Here is a 17,146-nt window from a genome sequence, read left to right on the forward strand (position 1 = left end):
TAGCTATTGTACTTTAAGAGGCTGTAAAATCCCAATCATCCTACTTTTATTATCCAAGAGAATTGGTCTCTGGACCCATAAACCTTTTTGATCTTGCTGGTGGGGGAGGGAGGAGTGGATCTGAGAACTAGAAGAACTATTTTGACCATGCTGGGGAATGCTATTGGGCTTAATTCAGAACCTTTGAATAGGGTTGCAAGTGTTTCATTGATGTTTTCTGCATTTCTCCCTTTCCCATTTCCTAATGATAATTTCAAAATTCTGGTGTTTGAGTCTTTGCTAGGCTTTTATAGGATCATTTGAGTAAGTAGTAGGAAGGAAATGTCAAGGAATTTGGGAGAGGTGGGTGGGGATGTTGGAATAATAAAAATGCCACTTGATGCCTATAAAACTTTATAGAGAGTTATCCCAGCACTTGATGTGAATAATATTCTTTTCAGTAATTGCCAAAATGGTAACCCATGATAAAGCAAGCCTGACCTTTCCCAAGAAGCATACTGACCCATTATCCTGGATTATGGGGTCATCATATACTCTATTCATTGGGCACAAAGTTGCAAAGGGTGACAGCTCAGATCATGTGGAAAACTATCTCAAAGGAGAAGCTTGGGTAGACAGCATAGGACAGTGGAAAGAATTCTGAGCCTGGGTTCAAATCCCATCTCAGACACTTTCTGACCATATGACTTTTTTCTGGACTTTTTCTTCACCTGTCAAATAAACAAGTTAGTCTAGCTAACCTTTAACCTCCCCTAGATGCCCGAAATGCTATGCAGCATCACTGGAGCCTGGGGTGTGGCTTCCCTGGGAGGGTATATCTAAAAACACAATGTACCTCAGGTTCCTTTTCTATTTCTACCTGTGCAAGGCCGTACATGACACCAACATATTTCAGGTACAAACAAGTAATCTCTGTAGCACATTAAGGTTCAGGAAGATTGTCTTCCCAACAGTTTCATGAAAAAAAAAAAAAAAGATGTAGAAGGCGTGTTGTCTTGAAGGGGATAATAGTAAGATGTGGCAAATGGAGTCCCATAAAGCTGGAGTCACTGGCCTAAGATCACACAGCTAGCTACTACAGACACCAGCCCCCAATCCAGATCTGCTTCCACCTCCAGTAACCTCCCTACTTTGCACACAACATGCACTTAATATATGTTTGTTAAATTGCACTGAATGATGACTTAGTATTGTGACATGGCCATTTTTTAAAACAATCTGGGGGTTTCTTCCATGAGGGGGTGTCTGACTTAGGCTAAGTCCCATGTGAGGGTTCATTTGTCCTTTGGGACCTTGATCTTTCTCAGGTAGAGCTCCAGCATCTGCTCAGCCACCCTAGCCCGGCCTCAAGGTGACACAGGCAAGGAGCTTGCCCTGCTGAAACTGCTCCTCCACAAGCTGGCTGATTTGGGCATTCTTCTTCCGCTGCTCATGTCTTCTAGATCTTCTTTGCCCGCTTCTTATTTTAAATGTCTTCCTCCTCAGGAGTCAGCTTTGCTCCCTTCTTCCAGTCCAGGGGCAGGGTATAGTGGGACTCATACCACTGACGGCACTGATGCAATTCTTCCCCAGTGTCTTGGTCCGGTTCAGCTCGTTGTTGGATGTGTTGTAGACCACATCAATAATCCTTGTTGGCAGGTGCAGCACTCGGAGCCCCAGGAGAAGTTGCCCACATCCAGCCGCAGCGCCCAGATGTGCATGCTGTGGATGTGGCGGGGGCCAATCTTGGTGTTGGTGGGCAGGCGGCCCAGCTCGTACTTTCACTTCTTGTGGTAGGGCTTGTACCAGGTGTCCCAGGAGATTACCACAGTCAGAGGGTGTGGCCATTATTGGAGGCAACATTTGGAATCCAGGTGCCTAGGGTCAATTCATTTGGGAGAAGGGAGTTTCAGAAGATAATCCAGGCCAATCAAGGGGATCCCCTGAACCCCAAGGATCAGATAGCCAGTAGGGTAAGAAGATGGGTTGGGATATGGGTAGAAGGACTAAAGCAAGAGAAAAGGGTTAGCCTCCTAGATGTTGAGGCCCTGGAGAAGAGTCCTGCTTTCCTCACCTTTGTTATGGCTTTGGTGGATGCGATGATGTCTGATTACTATGCCTTTTGCATTTCTTTGTAACTTCTTAAAGCATTTTCATCTGCAGGAAAGCTCAGCATGTGTTCAGGGAGTGGTGAATAGTCAGTTGGCTCTAAAATGCAGTGATTAACTCCCACAGAAGGTCAAGGGTGGCAGACATAACTAGAGGCAGTTGATGTCTCTTAAAGATGCTGAAAAGGCTACTTGGCAAGGATTGCAAATGTTAGACCATCTGATGCAGATCCCAAAGGGAAGGAAGGATGCCAAGTGAGAGGCAAGGAATTGAGTGCCACAGACCCTTGACCTGCCTATTTGGTCAGAGGATTTAGAAGAGAATGGGACTCCAGAGACCATCTATTTACAACCTCCGGAGTTTACATATAAGGAAATTGAGGCAAAGAGATAAGTGAATTAGGCTAATGCTAATAATCCTAGCGAATATTTATATACTTTCAGGTTTGTACAGTACTTTATAGAAGTCATCTCATTGGATCTTCATAATAACCCTGAGACGAAGTGCCACTGTTATCTCTATTTTAGAAATAAGGAAACTGAGGCTTAGATATGGTAGCCCTTACCCAATGTCACAGAACTAGAATGCAACTGCACATCATTCAGAATGAATCTCCTCCATGATTCAAAGAAATGTTATCTGAATTACAGACAAGGGGAGTGCTCTCATTCTCTGTTTCTCCTTCAATTCTGCAGCCACTTCCTTAGAACTTAATCACCAGGAAACAAGCAGGCAACATCCATATAAGCAGGTATGTCTGTATAAGCATATATGCCCACAGACCCATTCACAATATTCACCACCCATGGCAAAGCAAACATCCCCAAAGAGACCTACATGCATCATAATGGGCTCAAACACATGCACACTTGCACACCTGTACCTGCCATTGTTTCACCTATGAGCTAGTAAATGGGCCAACCTCAAATGCAAAAAGAATGCTTTTCCTCCAGATTGTATTTAGAAATATTCCCCAAGAGAGATTTTTCCAAGGAGAAAATATTTAATCTTTAAACAGAACTATCCTCCTTCATCCCTAATAACAAAGCAGTGGAGAAAATAAGTGGGGCCAATGTCCTAGCCCATAGGGTAGTCCTCATGTGAACCTCTAATGCCAGAGTACTGGCAGAACCCCTTTGAGGCCAGCCACCTTCTGTCATTCCATGTAACCACTGGTTTGTTGACCAAGATCAATTAATTAATATTTACATAGTTCTCTAAGGCTTACAAAGTCATTTCCTCACAATAATCCAGAGACTCAACTAGTGCCTTGTATTGTAGTTAAAGAAAATGAGGCTACAAGATGCAAAATGACTCGGGAGGGGTCCTTAGAGCCAGTACTTTTCAGAACTGGGATTCAAGCCCAGGCCTCCCGACTCAGATGATTGCTGTTGAATTTGGAGGGACCTTGCTTCATCATTTGCCTAAAATAATAATGGTAGCTAACATTTCTATAGCACTTTCTATGTGCCAGGTACTGGGCTAAGTGCTTTACAATTATTGTCTTATTTGATCCTTACAATAACCCTGTAAGTTAGGTGCTATTATTATCCCCACTTTACAAATGAGAAAACTAAGGTGGAGAGAAACAAGGTGATTTGCCCAGGGCTACAAAGCTAGATTTGAACTCATGCCTTCTTGATACCTGCTCTATCCACTATATCACCATTAAAGAACTAGATTTCCAAAAAAAAAAAAAATCATGTAGCATACCAACTTGTATCCCGGGAACACTGGGAAAATATTATTTTCCTTGATGCTTTTGGTAACACAGGAAATATATTTTTTCCTTCCTGATAGAGAGTTTGGTTCATGAGTTTGGTCCTTGAAGAGAGAGAGCTCAAGGACCAAACCAGTTCACAGTTATAGGTGCTCTATTGATTAAAAATGGCATCAATCATGGGGCCGCTAGGTGGCACAGTAGATAAAGCACCAGCCCTGGATTCAGGAGGACCTGAGTTCAAATCCAACCTCAGACACTTGACACTTACTAGCTGTGTGACCCTGGGCAAGTCACTTAACCCTCATTGCCCCCCACCCTCCCCCAAAATGGCATCAATCCTTCAGATGAAAGTAGGGATTATATGCTGATTAAATATTGAAATGATACTAATTTTAAGAAGGGCTGCTAACATATTGTATGACAGACATAAATAGAAAGTTATGGGGTAGCTTATGCAGCAGACTACCTGGCCAGAAGGATTAAATCAATGATAAGTTTGGAAAACAAATCACATGCCTGACATTGGTAATTGTAGGAGACATCAACTTTGGTCATGTGTTGAATCTCTCTCTCTTCTCAAAACAGAGCAGCTTTATTTGCCTTAATTAAAATTCCATTCTTTTCTTAATTAAATTTCTTTCTTTTAAAATGTAGAGGAAGTGAAAATGAGGGGAACTTTAGTTTTGATAAACAAGGAAAAACGGGTTGCTGAAATAGAAATAATGAAATCCTATGGGGAAAATGACCACTCCATTATTGAATGTGTGATTAATAAAAAGGGAAAATCCCAAAATAGTCTGACCCATAGCCTTGCTTTTAGGAGAGTGAATTTCAAAACATCTAAAGAAAAGGTATATCAAGGTGGGAAGCCCTAAAGTAGAAAATTCTGATGATAGAAAAAAATTATTTTGATGATGAATAAAATAGAGAAGGAGATCTAGAAGAAACAATGTGAAAGTACAAGAACTCATCAGTTAATCCAAACTTTATAAAGACCTGAAAATACAGGAAGGATAGATAAATGAGTATGACTACAAGAAGGGCTGACACCTAGAAGAATAATGCCCAGACTTCTAAGTCTTTAATAAATGAGGTGTCTCTGAATGCCAAACAAAGAAGGAAGCTAGAGAAAAATAAAAGGAGGTATAGGACTCTAGTTGGAAGTGGAGGCATAATGATAACTTATGGCAGAAAGAAGATAGAATTCTTTGGTTATTGCTTATGTTTTCTAGTTAAAGGGAATTATTTAAAGATTGCAAAGGGAAAAACAAAAATAAGTAATGAGTTAAATCCTAAAAAAAAAAAAAAGCAGAGAGATAATAATAGAGGCTCTGGATGTTCTCAATAAGATCAAATCACCAGGTTCTGATGAGCTACAATTACAGGTACTGAAAGCATGGGAAGATATGATTTCTGAGTCACTGACTGTGATCTTAGAATCATGTAGAGGAATGGAGGAAGTGTTAGAGGCTTTGAAGTGAGCAAAAAAAGGGGGAAATAAAACCAAATTTTCCAAAAAGGAAAGAGTGGAGAGGCTTGAGCCTATAGGCAAGCAATCTGACTGCAATTTTTGCAAGATTTGAGGATTTTTTTGTGTATGGGGTGCTTTGAGAACATTTGGAAAGGAAAATAGTGATCAATGAGAATGGATATGCCTTCATTTGGACCAGGTGATGCCAGACAAACTTCATTTCCAGTTTGGACAGAAACCCAACGGGTCAATGAGTTTAACGGCATAGTGAAAGAATTCCCCAAGGTATTTGATAAAGTCTTTTGGGTAATTCCTGTATAGAAAATGGAAAAAGGCTGGTCAGATTGTAGTACAATTGGGGAGATTCCCAAGTGGCAGAGAGGCCAGCTGTTGGGGTGGTGAAAGTGGTAGATCTGGACTAATAGATAATAGATCTGGAGTTGGAAGACACTTTAAAGGTTTTCTATTCCAAGCATATTATACAGTTGAAGAAAGCCCTTAGAGGTTAAGCAATTTTCCTAGAGTCACACAGGGGAAAAGAGTTCGAATTTAAACCCAACTCTTCTTAACTCCAGTTCTTTATCTATGGCACCAAGCTACGATTATGGATTGAAATCATTGTTACTAGTTCGGTAGCCTTGGGCTAGTCACTTAATTTCTTAGGCTTTAGTTTTCTCACCTGCCAATTAAGGCTATTAGTATTTATGCTACCTATCTCACAGAGTTCTTGTGAAGAAAACATTGAGTAAACCTTAAAGTAACACGATTGTGAATTGTAATTTATACACACACACACACGTGTGTATATGTGTATATATGTATGTGTGTATACCCGTATGTATGTATATATATATGTTTGTGTGTATGTATATCCTCAAAGTGAATTATGAATCCTATTAAGGAATTATTTTAATGGAAACTGGTACAATGGCTGGACCACCAAATCCTTTAAAATCAGAAATTTCTACCTGGTGCTATGTTGTTAGTGGAGTGGACCCGATCTAGTATCGGTGACTTAGATATCAATGATTTTAACATAACTATCCTAAACATCAGGTATAGAGATGACCCCAAATAAGAGAGAGAGCTGCGGTATTGAGAAGTAGAAACATTGTTTGACTTAGGATTCAAATTGAGTAGCTTTACGACCATATGGCAAAATCATTTCATGACTGTGACTCCCATTCTTCTCATCTGTAGAAAAAGGATGAACACCAGCCCTTGTGCTAATTACTTCCCAAGTTTGTTTTGAGGATCAAATGGTTGTTGTTGTTACTGTTGTTATTGCTGCTGTTTCTGTTGTTGTTGTTGATGATGGTGATCATGTGTTTTTGAAGAGAATCAATGACATGGGGTGATGACTTTTGACTGAACTGGATTTAAGAGAGGCAGAGTTGCATGAAGTAATCAACCTCGCTCTCTCTACCAGAGTAATTGAAGTCCAGTGGCAAGACAAAAGTCAGGATAACTGCTGATGGCCCAGGATACAGCATATGACCTCAGCATCTTAGATGTCCAACCAAGCTCTAAGTGCTCCACAGCACCTGATTTAGCCACTTTCATAGCCGTTGGAACAACTTGTTCTCATATATTCATTCCACCGGGGGGATGGCTCCACATGATTAGGGTAGACACCCCACTATCTTGCCTGATGGGTTTGAGGCCTGACAGTCACCCTCACGCTGATTTGGCCCATCCGTCAAGACACTTTTTACTGGGGTGTGGCTGAGCTCCTGCTACAGTTTCTTGGAGTCACAGGTGAGAGTTGGGGGACAGGTGGACACCAAAGGTGGGTGAGCAGCCCTGAAAAGGGCTGGACAACTCCTAATACCATAGATGCTAATCTTCCCTGAATACCCGAAACACCACAGAATGTCTATGAAGCACTTCATAAACCTTAAAATACTGTATAAATGTTGGCTAGTATTATTTTCTTGATCAGTAAGAATGATAGATTCAAGCTAGAAATTAGTCAACCAACAAACATTAAGGACCTACTATGTGTCATGCATTGTTCTGGGCATTGAGGATACAAAAAAGGCAAAAGACAATCTCTGCTTTCAAGAACCTTACAATCTAATGGAGGAGACAGCATGCAAACAAATATATACAAAGCAAGTTACATGTAGCATAAATAGGAGATGGCTAATTGACAGAAAGCACTAGAATTAACAGAATTTAGAGAAGGTGGGACTTTAGTTGGGGCTTAAAGGAAGCTATGGGGTCAGTAGTCAGAGCAGAGGAGGGAGAGAATTCCAGGCATGGGAGAGTGAGAAAAAACACCAGAGTTGAGAAATGAAGTGTCTCATTTATGAATATGCCAGGAGATTGTAATTAGGTAGTTAAATAGCACAATGGATAAAGTGTTAGACTTGGAAGTCAGAAAGACACAAATCAAAATTCATCTTCATGTATTTACTAGCTGTATAACCCTTCATGAGTTACTTCCTCTTGTTCTGCCTCAGTTTCCTCAATTGTAAAGTGGAGATGATATGAATGACTTCCCCAAGGTTGCTGTGAGGATCAAGTGAAATAATACTTGTAAAGTGCAAATCAAACCCTAAAGATTTATCTATACAAATGCTAGCTTTTATTAATAAAATAATGTTAGGAAGACATACATATAAAGACCAACACTGCTTCAAAAACTGAATTTTACCAATGCCAAAATTAAGGAAGGATACATAGACAGTTATGAAAAGGTTTTTGTTCTCTGTTACCTCCAAGGAACTCAGTGGTGCTCCTGAGTGTGATATAGGAGACTACAAAGCCAACTTGATCTTAAGTTGCATCGATATTAGGCCCCTGCTTAAAAAGAGGGAGGTAATTATTCTTCTAAGTTCTGCCTCAATCAGATACTATCCAAAGTATTCTCTGGCCTGCATTTTAGGGTGCCTCTGAATTTGTCCAGAGGGAAGTTTCTAGGTTGGTGAAGGGATAGAACACTACCCTATATGTAGTAGTCTTGAATGAGCTAATAGATAGTTATACTTGGGAAGAAAGGAATTAGGAGAGAAATGATCACTGTCTATACAAGTATTTGGAAGAAGTGGCACTTGGATAAAGAATTACCTGTTTTCCATTTGGTCTTGAAGAGCAACATTATAAGAAGCATTTACAAAATTTGAAATTGCTTTAAAAATAACAACAAGCATCATCTTCACCACCACCATCGTCATCATTAATTAAGTAGTGGTAGAAAGCTGCAAAGAGTCAGATATAATCTAGTTATAAGGAGGAAATTCTTAGCAATCAGAGTGTTCCAAAGTAAAATGAACTGCTTCAGGAGGCAGTAGGTTTACCATTATCGGAGGTCGTCAAATGTAAATAAAATGGTCACTGACCAGGTGCGGTGATGAAGGGATTTTTTTTTTCCTGATACACATGAGCCCCCTTCCAGTCCTGAGCTTCTTTGGTTGATTTGCCAATAAAATAACATGGGCTAATAAACTCTGGCTTGTGGGTTCTTCCCTGATCCTGTGTTTGGATGATACATGGGTTTTTATAAATGTCTCTTATCAAGTTGATTCCCTTGCTAGAGAAGATCTTTGGGTAGACATAAACTTATGGCTTAGTGGCCCAGTGAATAGAGCTCTAGGCTTGGAATCAGAAATATTCATCTTCATCTGTATTCATCTACACTTACTAGCTGTGTGACTCTGGACAAGTCATTTAACTCTGTTTACCTCAGTTTCCTCATCTGTAAAATGAGCTGGAGAAGGAAATGGCCAACCATGCCAGCATCTTTGCCATGAAAACCTAAATGGATTCATGAAGAATTGGATACATAGAAATGACTGAACAGTAGCAGGGTGTATACATGTTTTGCTTTTCAAAGGAATAGGTCTTCAGGTGAAATGCCTTGAAAGGATTGGGAGGGAGGAAGTTTTTTCTGTCAGAAGGCTAGATTCTGATAGGCTGGTAGAAAGATTATCTGTTCCCCCACCCCCCACCCCTCACCCCCCTGCTCAGCCCTGCTCACTCCAAGGCAGGTATGTAGTCCTGGTGACAGATGCTCTACTTTCTTGGTGAACAAAGCTCCAATAAGCAGAATAAAAGCTTCCCAAGGTCTACATTCTCAGATGACAGAATGGAACAGGGTGCCTAGTTGGGAGTCAAGAGCCCTGGATTTTCTCCCATTGCTGCTGCCCAAGCACCTCTGTGACCTTGTGCTGAGGCCTGTAGCCTCTCAAGGCCTCAGTTTCCTCCTCTGCCAAACGAGGGGGTTGGACAAGATTGTCTGACTCAAGTCTTCTCTAGTTCTTTGATTCTATGAGATCAAAGTGTTAGGTTCTGAACCAGAATTAATAAAGACATTTTCACCAAAGGAGGAAAAATCACCCTCTGTTCTTTTCTTTTTTCTATTATCTTTTTTTTCCCTTTTCCCTTATAATGAAACTTATTGTGTCAGGTGCCTTTCTTGGAATTTCTATTAGGAACAGAACTACTATAAAAAGATAACAAATTGAAGGGTCTCACTGTCTCTCCTTTTCTCCTTCTTTCCACTTATGTTTTCGGTTCTGAAATGTCACAGGTCATCTCTCCTCTGACTGCCTGCTTGGGAGCAGTTAATCACCCAGGTAATAATTTATACAGTGGTATTCAGGTGAGTCTGCCCTGTTTCATACATCACGACTACAAGGCCGAAGCATAGATCACCAGCTTGTCAGGGGGCTGCTGAGTCTTTCCTGAACATGTGGGCTTTGCTCAGGCAGGAGCTTCCTCTTATCCTTCCTCTCAGATTGCTAACATTTCAAAAGAATCTTAGAAAGGCAGAGTTTCAGGATGGGGAGAGAAAGGGACCTTAGAATATAGCATAGAGAGGAACTTGAGCACAGAGAATATGGGATGCCAGGGGTGGGAGAAACCTTAAAATATAATTGTCAGCACTGGCAAGGACTGAAGAGAATAGAAAATCAGAGATGGGCGGGGCCTTAAAACAGAGAATGTCAGAGCTTGGAGGAGGATTGGGAACAGGGAATGCCAGGCATTAGAACAGGGAAGGGCAGAGCTGGAGGGAACCTCAGAACAGGGGATGGGAGGTCCTTTAGAAGAGGGAAAATCAGGGCTGAGAGGAGTCTCAGAATAGGGAATGTCAGACCTAGGAGGGACCTTAGAATACAGGGAAAACATTGTCTATTCTTTGAAGGTTTAGTATTTAACCAGATAATAATAAATAGCTAGCACTTAAAGAGTGTTTTATGATTTGCAAAATACCTTACAAATATGATCTCATTGGAGCCTTGAGAGAAAGATGTTATTATCCCATTTAACAGATGAGAAACTCAGACTTTGAGAGTTAAAGTGATTTGACCAGGCTCACACAGCTTGCAAGTGTCTAAGGCAGGATTTGAACTCAAGTCTTTTTGATTTGAGGTCCAGCACTCTAACTAAACCATATAGCTGCCTTGTGTCAAGGAATCCCTTGTCAATGGGTGGAACCTATCAACCCCTTCTCAGAAACATGATTTAAAATGCATACAATTAAACACATTGGATTGTAAAGAGAACAAATTATGGCTGAAATAGTTGTCTTTCTGTCCCCAGTTTGTGAACCCCAAGTTAAGAGCTCTTACTTTAATGAACTCTCTCTATTTGTCCTTTGTCCAGGATGTTAATGTCATCATCTTTCATTTCTCTTAAGCCTTCTTGTTTCTGTTTTCTGGTAACTGGCAGGTCTATGATAAAGCCAGTGGGGATGTCCTCACCCCTCCCCCAGCCCTCCCAGCCTTCCAGCACCATCTTCACCACCTACTTTGACCCAATGAGTCCCTCACTTGCACACTTGGTGCTTAGCTGCTGGCATTCTCAGACTACATTCCTGGGCCCAAGTTTGTAGCTTTCCCAGCATTCTGCTGGCATAGCCTTTAAAAGTCCAGGGTCAACTCCATCCTGGGAGGGTCACTGAAGAAATTCAATATATGTTTGATAAATTGGACTGGAATGAATTGGCAAAAGGACTTACAAGAAGCATTAGTTCAAAATACTCATTTCAGTTGAGAACAAAAGTGGCATTGGCCTAGACTTGACTGGGTACCAAAATATTGATAAGGAAAATATTCCAAAGAAGGGAGAAAACTCCCCACAGTAGAGTCAAATCCTGAATGACCCAGAGTCTCTGAGAAAAAAAGTACTGGGCCTTGGCTCTTCTGACCCTGGGGTAAATCATCAGTATCAAGCATGGGTGCTGTAGATCGTAGAGTTACCCAGGGTGCTAAGAGGTCCAATGACTGATCAAGGGTCAACAGCCAGTAGGTATCAGAACCAGGGCTTGAACTCAGGTCTTTCTGATCTTTATGCTGGCCTTAACTCAAACCACCATACCACAACAACTTATCTTACATACACAGATACAATATGGGTCTGGCAGCATATGTCCACCGAAAACTTCTGGGGACTCCAAGGACAAGGGGACACATTGCCTGGGCCTTTGAGAATGATGACCTTTCTGGAAGCTCACAGGCATGTGCTTCATGTGATAGATGGATGAGCCAATAGAGAGCAAGAGCACTGGGTCTGGAGTTAGAAGACCTCGGTTCAAACCCAGCATCAGACTTGTACTTATTAGATATATGGCCTTAGCAAGCCATTTCCATCTGCAAATTGGGCATAATAATAAAACAGTTATAAGGAAAACATTAGTTAATATTTGTAAACTTCTTTGTAAACCTTATTCTCACAATTCTTTTTTTTAATTTTAAGAGTATTTTATTGTTTCCAGTTACATGTAAAGACAGTTTTCAACATTTGTTTTCATAAGATTTTGAGTTTCACATTTTTCTCCCTCCCCCTTCCCAAGAAAGAAAGCAATCTGATATATGTTGTGTATGGACAATCACATTAAACATATGTCTGCATTATTCATGTCATGAAAGAAGAATCAGAACAAAAGAGAAAGCCCTCCAAAAAGAAAAAAAGTGTAGAAATAGCAGTTTCTGCATCTAGATTCCACAGTTCTTTCTTTCTGGATGCAGAGAGCATTTTCCATCATGAGTCCTTTGAAATCATCTTGGATCATTGTATAGCTAATTGGAGGTAAGTCTATCACAGTTGATCTATTCTATCAATTCTTGCTGCTATTCTTTCTGTTGTTATTGTTGTGATTATAATGTGCTCAAACCAGAGCATATTATATGCTCCCAGAGAGAGGAGGACTCACTACATGTGAGTCCTCATTTGAGAACAAATCTGTCTCTTCAAATTTGTGGAGACCCCACATCCAGAAAAAGAACTATGGAGTCTGAATGAAGATCAAAGCATACAATTTTCACTTCTTTGTTTCTTCCTTCTTGTGGTCTTTCCCTTTTATTCTAATTCTCTCTCACCACAACTAATGTGGGAATATGTTTAACATGATTGTGCTGTATAACCTAGATCAGATTGCTTGCTGGCTGTGGGAGTGGCAAGGGAAGGGAAGCAGGGGAAAGAATCGGGAACTCAAAATCTTACAAAAATCAATGTTGAAAACTGTATCTACATATAATTGGAAAAATACTATTAAAAATAAAAACAAAAAAATTGTGGGGACCCCTGGAGAAAGTCTCCACCTATACTTTATGGAATCCTTGAAAAAACTGGTATTTCCCCCCCCCTTTTATTTTAGGCTATAATTGTACAGTCACTTTCAAGAGTGTGTTCTCTCATACATCATTTTGTTTGCACTGATCTTTGGAAGCTGACATTTGGTATTTTATTGAATGTTTAAATACTGTTACTCTCAGTGTTATCGATTCTTATGTATGTTTTACTATTATGAGTTTTGAGAAGTATGTCATTTGCATCATAGAAATGTTGGTTCCTAGTGGAGAAATGTTCAGTTTTCCTTTTGCACTTACACAGACTTAGGTTCCTTGTCTTACTGTGAGAATCATACTCCTTCCAAGTCAATAGGGTAAGTTTTATTTTTCTTTCTGTAAACCTGAGAAATCAATCCTTAGTGCTTAATTCTTTTTCTTATAGGTTATAATCATCTTTGGGGCTTATTGGCCCTTGTTTAATTTAGTCTTCTCTTTTTTCTAATCTACTTTTCCAATTTTGGGGATGAGTTTAGAATTCCAGTAGCTTTATCCTTGTGGTAGCAGGAATCTATTTGGGGATATTTCAAAGACCCTTTCAAATAAGGACCCAGAAAATAATGTCTCAAGCTTCTTTTCTACTATATAAGGACCCCTAGAAAAAATGGTGCACTCTCTGTAGAAAAAGCATTTACAAAAATTTATTCAGTCCTTACCTAGATAGCCTTATGCTCTAAGAGAATTATGAGCTTTTCCACCGACAGTTGATTTCTCACCTGAAAGTTAGATAATGACCTTCCCAGGCCTCTCCAGGTCTCTAAATCTATTCTTCTGTGGAAAGAGTCCCATGTGCTTTGGGATTATGATAGGGACTCAGCTTTCCTGACATAGAAAGTTGTTTTTTTCTTTGAAGTTTCTCAATGATTAAACCCATTCTGTGAATGTGAGTACAGATACAGAGGTAGAGACACCAGTGGAAAAGGGGAGCAGTGAACTGCCTCAGTCACTGGGGACCCAGAGATAGTATGTAGGCACCAAGCCAATCAGGTTGGTTGCTTGTGTGAGTCTGAGGGGGTGACTTCAAGTCAATCCAGGGCCTTAAATCCCATTGAAGAGAACTCCATATGGTCTGGGATGCTCTAGAGGGATTTCTTTTCCTTCCAAGATTGGAAGCCAATTTCCTTTATTGCCTTTGGCTTGGGGAAGGCTTTTCTGAATGCTAAGACTAAGTGCTTTGTTGAGAACGAAGTCAATAGAAATCTTTGGTAAACTGTGTGAAACATTTTTTGTTGAATCTACATAACTTCATGTTTGGGGACATGTGATTTTAACATGTATATCCAGCATGGGCGGAACTGCACAAGATGGTATTACATTGGCTGCTTTGAGACTCCTTCCTGGGTGCAAATAGGGAAGTAAGTGAAAGGGCAACGATTATGCCTTCCCAGGATGTCAGGTGACTGTTTTCAATCGGGGACCTAGATAAAGTGTCCAGAATAACTCCCTCTCAATATGACATGAACAAAAACAATTCAAATGGGGGGGGGAGAAGAGAGAGAAGAGAGTAACAGTTGGAAGAGGTGTCTGATGTATGCACAGAGTACTTTGACATCTGCCCATGTGGAGAGGTTAGGGAGCCTATTTCCAGGGGGTTTGTGATGACATGTAATGGGAGTGCCCAGGACAGAACGTGAAACATGTCTAGACATTCTGTAACTGGTTCTAGTCAACTAACCACATAGTTGAGAGAAGCAATTTTTAAAAATTAGCTGCATAGAAGGAAATGAAGGCACCTTTAAAAGGGCCTTGGGAGGCCTTAGACTTTTGTGTTTTATCATTCAATTCTTTAGCCTTGGTTGGACTCCACTTAGAGCATCTGATGAGAGGCAATGTGTGAGGGGAAAAGACCTTGGTTTTCCCCATTAGAAGACCTTACAGCCCTTTGAATACAGCCCCAGTTTCATCACTTACCTCATTGTTTCCTTGCTTGGTTTTATCTTTTGTGAAGGAAGAGTGGAAATTTGACATTTCAGCACGCAGGTTTTGCAGCCAACTCATCATTAATTCCTTGAGTAGTAAGAAGTGATGTTTGGGAGTAACCATTAATACCCAGTCCTATGATAGCTCACATAAGGACTCATGTGGTGATCATTATACAGGTGGATGTGAGTTTGGGAGGACTAATGTTATATAGGAACTGAACTAAGTTTGAACCCACTATCTGAAAGGAAGAAGGTGGAATAAGCATAAGTGTATTCCCAAAGGTGTTTTTTGTTGGAGGGTCAGGGGTTGTATTTCTGTTATTGGTATATATTTGAAGTAAATATCCATTTCTAAGAGATATAATTGATATGAAATGGTTAACTTAAAGTGTGGCTGCAGTCAGCAGCATCTAAAAGTGTGTCAGGATTCAAGCTCTCTACTTACAGTACTATCTTTCACAAGAAACCATGAACAAAGGCATAAAAGCAAGGGCAGAGCAGTTGAAGAGATGAAGCTAAACAAGACTATATTGAAGGCTTTCCTTGAGACAATGGCTTCAAATTCCAGCTACAAAGGCAATTAAAAGATAAACCAAGACCAAAATAAAACAATCCTCCCAAAAGTTAAAGACTATTTCTTTGTGCTCCAAAGTAACTTCCAAACCCTCCCTTTACAAGTTCCATCACTCTCCCAGAAGCCCTAACTTCTCCATAGAGGGGAGACAGCATCACATTCTCCCAGTATATGTGCCAGAACATTGCAAAATGTACAAAGCAATAAAATTCAATTCCATGAGGCAGAGAACTTGCAAGCCCAGTAGAAGCCCCAGGGACTTTTCAATTCCAGAACTCTTTCCTTCAGTGACCATTCTGAGCTCAATTCCTCAGAGATAAAATTGGGATAGTTATACATCTATCTACTTCAGGGGGGGAAAATGGATTAGCTCCAGAAATGTGATCCATTATTATTATTCCAAGTTAACAGAAATGTTATGTACAAAGTACTGAGCAAGATACAATATAAGATGTGGTCTTTTTCTTCTTGGAGCTCATGGTCTAGGAGGGGAGAAGAGATGCATGTGTACAACTCTAATCAAGCATGATGCACTGGAGGCAGCAGGTCTCGGATTCAGGAAAGATGGCTTTTAAAGCCTCTTCAGAAAGCTGTATAACCCTGGGTCATGCAATTTAACCTTTTGAGAGACTTTATTTCTTCTATAAAAATGAATGGTAAGGTAAAAGGTGGAATGGCTCTATACACACTGGGACAGCCTTGGAGTCAGGAAGACTTGGGCTCAATTCCTGCCTGCTTCAGACTTCTTTTTTCATCAAACAAACAAGAAACGGGGTTCCAAGTTACAATATATCTGAGCTTTCTCTTCTGCAAAAACAATCTGCTCATTGGAGAAGCTTTCTACAACCTACATCAGTCTTCCATTTTATTATCATTTTTGAAATTTATCTCATGCTTGCCATCAAGCCTTGTTAAGGATTAGAAGTCCAAGCTAGGCTCCCATGGAGGGGAAGAGGGCCTAGGTTCTCTTGAAAACCTCTCTAAGATTCAAAACATCTCTTTTTTGTGCTCTATTGTCCCATCTCCCCACAAGCCCCTCGGCTCACAAGGTCTCAGTTATTTAGCAAAAGCAAAGGAAGCAATTTCTGAGTCTTTGTTACCTCCATGTGTGATGCAAACCATGAGGTCAGGTTTCCGCATGCCTTCATCCCAGTTACTAGCTCATGCGGCCTGATCAAATATTCATTCAGTGTAACATCAATGGGTGAGCAGGCAGATTACAGCGGCCCTTCAGTGGAAGAAGCAAGAATATTGCCAAATACATAAACACTGCACAGTTATGCTATAAATAAGGAACAACTGAGAAATGGGAAGTCAAGACCAGAATTTATCCTTTTCACTTTTTTTAAAGACACAATCCATAAACTCTATCAGCCAGAATATCAAACAAGAGCCCTTCTACCTAACAGCCTCATTCCATTCACAGCAACAATTAAACAGGATTTTCTATCTGGAAGGAGTTTCAAAAGATCAATAAGGACAAATTTCTCATTTTTCAGATGAGGAAACTGAGGTCCAGAGAATTGAAGTGACTTGCTACAAAGTGTTAGTTAGAGCTTTGTCTGTTCTTCCTGCTTCTATGTTCTGTCCCCCACCCACCTTTCCAGCTTTTCTTTTTGTATCACCTTCCCCCATTTGATTGTAGGCTCCTTGAGGGCAGGGACTATATATTTTTTTCTTATTTGTAGCTTGAGTGCTTAGAGCAGTGCTTGGCACATAATAAATACTTAATATATGTTTATTTTATTGTATTGTACACAATGGGTCACCATTATTCCATTATTCCTGAGTTAG

At 40.3% G+C, this 17,146-nt stretch overlaps 1 pseudogene; it reads right to left on the minus strand.

Moving 5' to 3' along the window:
• Positions 1-1,335: 1,335 nt before the first annotated feature.
• On the minus strand, positions 1,336-14,899 carry LOC122729077 (annotated as a pseudogene).
• Between the last annotated feature and the right edge of the window lie 2,247 nt (positions 14,900-17,146).

Source organism: Dromiciops gliroides, chromosome 5 (genome assembly GCF_019393635.1).
Source record: "Dromiciops gliroides isolate mDroGli1 chromosome 5, mDroGli1.pri, whole genome shotgun sequence".
Classification (NCBI taxonomy): Eukaryota; Metazoa; Chordata; class Mammalia; order Microbiotheria; family Microbiotheriidae; genus Dromiciops; species Dromiciops gliroides.